The sequence below is a fragment of the Hoplias malabaricus genome, chromosome 9 (assembly GCF_029633855.1).
Source record: "Hoplias malabaricus isolate fHopMal1 chromosome 9, fHopMal1.hap1, whole genome shotgun sequence".
NCBI classification, from domain to species: domain Eukaryota; kingdom Metazoa; phylum Chordata; class Actinopteri; order Characiformes; family Erythrinidae; genus Hoplias; species Hoplias malabaricus.
In genome coordinates this window covers 18,986,643-18,992,642 of record NC_089808.1, presented here as the reverse complement: position 1 = coordinate 18,992,642, position 6,000 = coordinate 18,986,643, and positions in this window count along the sequence as shown.

The window sequence follows — 6,000 nt, the reverse complement described above, 5'->3', positions numbered from 1 at the left end:
ACATCTTCGTATCTCACACTTTCCTTAGACTAAATTCAGCGTACTGGCTTTTTAAAATCTCTTTATTTAAACAAGTTTGTTTCTGGCCTGCTGACTCAATTGTATGTTTTGGTAATATGTGTCTTGCTCATATTCATTCTAGGACCCTTTTCACAGAGCCTATGCATGAATATGTATTTCTGGTTTTATTTTTTAGGGTAAACACAGTGTTACTAATTTACAGTGTGTAAAATACAGATTATAAACTGTTGTCACACAATACTAACAGCATTTAGTACCCTGGTGAAATGGTCAGACAATTCCTGTTGTTGGAAAAACCTCTCCAACTTGTCTCTCAGTTTTCTATACAGCACTCTTGTAAAATAGGGACATTAGACATTAGAGTTTTTGAGACTATTTGAAAATGAAGAGATAATGCCAAATGGATAAAGGTGTAATTTGCAGTAACTGTATGTAAGTCAAGTTTACATGATTCCATCTACAGGTGACAGAATGTAACTGCAGCATCCGAATAACACATTGGCACAGCCTCATCACCACCATCTCTTTCCTGCATACGATGCAAATACATAAATCTCCCTCAATAAATAGAGAGATCTAAAATGTAATTTTGACTAGAAGCAATAAGAATTGTAGATCTCTTAAACTATTTTCAATCTAAATAATATTGGAGATATCTTTAAAATGGTAGACTTGTCATAACTATAATTGTTTATATCCTAACTGAAATTATTACAAATCTATTTACAGGTATCTATAATCTAATTTTGAACAGGACAAATTACATTGCAAATGTAATGTTATTCTGGCAATAAAACTATTATTCTAAATTTAGAAATCAATAGTATAAATTACATTAAGAATGTAGATCTAAAACTATATATTTTGAGGCCTGAAACTGAAAGATACCTTGAATTATTATCTTTAACTCAGACTTTCATTATGGATATGTGGACCTGGACTATTTACTACCAGAATGTTGTAGATATATGCAGCTACATTTTTACTACTAAAATAGAATGGCAGATATCTATAACTAAGGTTTTAACTAGTAAATATGTAATTAAATATATGAGGGAGTAAAACTCAATGTAAATCAAAAAAGATATATGACTAGTAAAAATTACATTACATTACATTATAATCAGACATGCTGGAGTCATTAGTCACACTCTGGAGATGTTCACCTTTTCTGCTTTACAAGCACCATGCAGATTAAATTAATTCCATCCCTTTGCCTTTTTCCCAGTAAACGATGGTGGGTAGGTAGGTAAAAACAACAAAAAAATACAAATGGAATTCCATCAGTGTTGTTTGCGATGTACTCCTTTGGAACACTGAAGCAAATAATAACAGTAAACTCAGATTGTATAATGCACCACAGGAAAACAGAATTGTCATGGAAAACATATGAAATATTGAATATAGATAAATAGCATATTTTGACAGAACAAAACCCACCAGGTTCTAAGGAATATTTGTCATTTCTGTGTGTTTCTGTGTAATATGATTGATAGGCTATTTTATAATTATAAAGGTAAGAATAAATTGCACATACTACATTATTTATTTACAAACTTAATAGAGTTCAAGGCTGCAGTGTGCCCAGAGCCTACCAATTACTAAGCACAAGGCAGAAACCACATTGAAAGGGTGCTAGTCTATCACACACTTGTACAGATTCAGCAGACACAGCCTGTCAACCTACCAACATGTAAAATGAACAGGTTAAATCTGCCCTCTACTGGTAGAGTGCATTTGGTACATCTCTGTTATGGTGTTACATCTACAGACTTTTATATATACATATTCATTTTATATCACATTTCTTTTACAAAAAATTTCTAAAGTCCAATCACATTTAATAAATGCACTCCAATTTAGTATCACACAAAAATATTCAATATATCCAAATGTTCCCAGGGGCTTTATTTCTTTATTATTATTATTATTATTATTATTCATTTAAACTTGATTGTATCTACATTGAATTAGATACTCTACTGAATGAGGTTGTTTTATATGTGTGGCTCTATCCTAATTAACTTACTGCTCTTTTTAAAGATGTTTTTAACCATGTAAACATGAATTAGTTGTGTTTTTTTATATATATAATTATGCTGGATGTGAGCACCAGTCCTTCCCAGGAAATCACACACAGCCAGCCAACCTACCAATGGGTATCTGCCCCCTCAAGGTAGACTGCATTTATTATATCTCTATTAAGGTGTTACACACAATCCTTAAATGAAAGGCACCATGTGAAATCTACATCAACAGCTGTTCACACATTTATATGAATTTCATATATCTCAGTACAGTTGTCTTCAATTGGACCAGTGAGATATAGAGTGTATTTAAGTGGTATGTGCATGTTTCATTTTCAGGTTGAACAATAGCATCCTTATGCACTGTGGGAAGAAAACCAGCAGTAGCAAGAGTTTGATGTTCTGAACAAATATCTGCTTGGAATCCCTGGGTCAGAATATATGGATATTTATGTAAATTTTACACAGACGTTTACATAAACAGCTTAGTAGACAGGTGGTCATAATGCTTTCAGAATATGTGGATTATTGGTGTTTTGATAGAGCTGATGATAGACATTTAGTGGTCAAGTGCTTTCATCAGTTCTGTATAAAATATAACATGACATGCATATTACTGACACTTCAGTAGAATGAAATTTGCTAAAATACTGAGCAAAAAAAAAGATACAAAAACACCAATTTGAGAGATGCTCAAAGAGATGCTATAAGGGAGCTATATTTACTTACCCAACATATTTGTACATTGTACATTGTACACATTGTGAGCATAAACACAATCAGAGAGCACAGAAACATCTTGGTGCTCCAATGTTCAGGTAATGAGGAGAGATGGAGATGCTTGTTTTCAAGCCTGTAAAGCCTTCTACTTTTGTCTGAGTAAATGTTTGATTGAACTCATTTAAGTTGAATCAAGCAATACTGTAACAAAACTGAGGGGAAAAAAACATAACTGCCTTCAGGACAAGATAAAACATTTTCATTCTCAACCCTGTTTTATCTAATATTTAGGAGGGGTTTTAGTAGTAGGGGGAGGCTTTTTAGTAACCTGTATATATTAAACTTACCGTATTTTTCGGACTATAAGGCGCACCGGATTATAAGGCACATTATCAATAAGGGCCTGCTAAGGCGTCTAGGTTCATATATAAAGCGCACCAGATTATAAGGCGCAGTGCATTAAATAAAACAAAGCTCAGACCGTAAGTCAAATTTATTTAACTCTTTCACGAAAACTCTCAACTTGTTCAGTTGTAACTGCAAATCAATACATTTACTTTTTCAGTTCATTCCTCCTCCACAAATCCATCAAACTCTTCATCTTCAGTATCAGAGTTTAATAGTTGGGCGATTTCGGCATCAAGCATGCTCAGGTCCCCCTCATCATTATCCGAGTCAGTCTCGTTGCTGATGTTTAGCTCTTCAGTGATGATTCCAGACTTATAAAAAATATAAGAAAATAAAATGGTATAAAAAAAATGAAACACGGGGCTCCTGCGCACAGAGCTGTATGTATCACCGCGCTCAGTGAGGATCCTGACTACGGTGGCCGTAATGCTTAAGCCATTTGTGGGTACACATATAAGGCGCATCGGACTATAAGGCGCACTTTTGATTTCTGAGAAAATCATAAGATTATATGTGCGCCTTATAGTCCGAAAAATACGGTAGTTGAATATCTACATCTATATAACACTGTTAATAACAGTTATATAAAAAAGTGGAATTAGCAGGAGAATAAATAGAATATCAACAGACTTACTGACACCAGATTGTAGTGTAGTGACTAATTATGAACTGTTCGGGACAGTGGGTACTCCATGTTAGAAAGTTAGTTATTATATTATGGGCAGGAATGTTCTGATTGGAATATGAAATGAGTTTTTGTACAGTGAAGCTGGGTTTCCTGTCACTGTGGGCGACAAGGCACAGTAGTAGAGAGCAGAGTCTGATACTGCAGCAGAGGAGATCACCAGGTCCACAATGCTTTTGTTTTTATGCACTTCAGCAGAGAGACGAGGAGGAAGAGGCTTGCTAGTTTCGCCATTCAGATAAATATATAGAAGAAACTCTGGCCTGGATCCGGGAAACTGACGATACCATTGTAGATTAGTAACACCACCATCATACTTGCAGGAAAGAACTGTCTTATCTTCATGAGCATGGATTCTGTTCTCCAGTGGTTTTATTGACAGTGAAAAAGAGTTACCTTTAATAAATAAAAATGGAAAAATCAGAAACACTCTGGAACATATTTCTATAAAATAAAAACTGAACTGCAATTTAATTTATCATTGATATACTCCAGACACCTCAGCACAAAGAAACATAGTCTAAGAACATCAAATATGTGGCAGATATTGATTATGGTACCATATATTAATAGAAAAAAGTAGCTACATTTACTTACCCAGCATGTAGATAAACACAATCAGAGAGCACAGAAACATCTTAGTGGCTCCAGTGTTTAGATAATGAGGAGAGCTTTAGGTGCTAGTTTTCTGGCCTGTAAAGACTCCTCCTACATTTGTCAGAGTAAATGTATAATGTCAGAGGAACTTGGGACCAGTCACATTACATGTCACACAGCTCAGGGAAGATGAGCAGCTCCCTTCCTCTACTGATCCAGCATGTCACAGGCAGTAGGGAATATGAGAGCATAGCATTGAAGAAGGCAGTGTACACAACACACACACACTTCGCAAACACCATACATTACACACAATGACCTCACATTACACACAGAAAAAATCACCGCACACTACATAAACTCTGCACACTACACACACAATGGCTCTATGTATAAGTAGGTCAAAGACGCACTGTGGTCTAACTGAGAGCTAAGGCTGGTTGGTTAGCTGTACTATCTAACTAACAAAGTAATTGTATCTGATGCATGAACAACTTACCAGGTCACATAAATATAAATATGGAATAAGCAATGAATAGTCTTTTACCTTAAGCAGAGATAAAAGCAATGAGCTTGACATGTGGATGAAGAATGGATACGACACACTTAAGGTTAACATGAATGTTTCTTGACAGCTGATAGGCTGAAATGGTGACAACTAAACTGGCACTCAATTGTTTTTCCCTGGATGTACAATTGTCAAAGTTTAATCTGAATTTGAATAATTGATTATTTTTCTTTATTGCATTTGAAACTGAACTAAATTAATTATTATCCCCATTTGAAGCTGAATTAAATTTAAATGTATATATAACATATAACTGTCACTCCTTTGTCCTGTCTGTTTTCCCCGCCATGTGCTCTCTCAGCACATGGCTCTGTTTGTTATTGTCCATGTCTCCGCCCATGTCCCGCCTTTGTTCCGCCTCCTTGTCCGTCCTCCTGTTTATCTGTTTCAGGTGTGTCTTGTCTGTGTATTTAAGTCCCCTTGTCTCACTTCCTCTTGTTGGTCATTGGTTTCGTTTCCAGTATCATGTTGCTCAGTCCAGTCTGTCTGTCCCTCGCTTCGGTTTGTTCTCTGTCTGTTTCCTTCCTTGTGTTTCTCGTTGTTTGTCAATACCGTTCAGTCTGTTTAGCTCTCCGTGTTCAGGTTTAGATCTCTATTTAGCTCTGTGTCAAGGTTAATCTGCTTAGCTTTCTCTGTCTGTTTAGTTATCTCAGTCCAGTTTTGTCTGTATCTGTATCTCAGTTTGGTTCACTCCATGTATTGTCCTTCTGTCCAAGTCTTTTTTTTCTGTCTGTTATGCTAGTCTGTTTCTTCTTTCTTCTTCTTCTTCTTAGTCTGTTTCTTTTTTAGTCTGTTGCATGAGATTGTCTGGTACAGTATGATATACGACATCCTTAGAAGATAAGGATACCTTTTTAATTGGGCTCCTATGATACACTGCATAACTAGAAGATGAGGGTATCATTTTAATTGGGGTCCTATGGAATGCAACCTAATAGGAGGGGCAAGATGACCTCACCCCAAAAAGTGTATGT